Here is a 608-nt window from a genome sequence, read left to right as displayed (position 1 = left end):
TTCACATGCTACAACTTGGTCTTATCTTCTTGGCAGACAATTCCCTGCAAGTGACCCTTTGAATTTTCACACCCTGGCTTCTTCATGGGACTCCAACCTCCTTTATATCCCACCCTTACCACATCCAGGGCCTGTACTGATACCAGCATGTTGATGTCTAAGGCCACAGATGATAATTCGCTCATCCATCACTCAGCAGTCTTTGGTACAAGCCCACACTAGAAGCCAACTCCACGTTGGCCATCTCTTGTTGATTTGAATTGGAATCAGGAAAAATCAAACTGTCTCTGTCTGGAGATAACTTGTGAATGAATATTCAGAATGTAAATGATAACAGAAATATCAGCATCAGCTGCAGTATGCCTGAGATACTTATCGTTTCATAGTTTCATAGTTTCTAGGGTCGGAAGGGACCTGAGAAGATCATCTAGTCCGACCCCCTGCCATGGCAGGAAAGAGTACTGGGGTTAAACGACCCCAGCAAGGTGTTCATCTAACCTCTTCTTAAAAACCCCCAGGGTAGGAGCCTGCACCACCTCCCTTGGAAGTTGGTTCCAGACCCTAGCCACCCTGACCGTGAAATAGCGCCTTCTGATGTCTAACCTAAA

The sequence above is a fragment of the Gavialis gangeticus genome, unplaced genomic scaffold (genome assembly GCF_001723915.1).
Source record: "Gavialis gangeticus isolate Ggan-Ray unplaced genomic scaffold, GavGan_comp1, whole genome shotgun sequence".
In the NCBI taxonomy this organism is placed as follows: domain Eukaryota; kingdom Metazoa; phylum Chordata; order Crocodylia; family Gavialidae; genus Gavialis; species Gavialis gangeticus.
The sequence above is the reverse complement of the archived record's forward strand: the minus strand, read 5'-3'. Positions refer to the sequence as shown.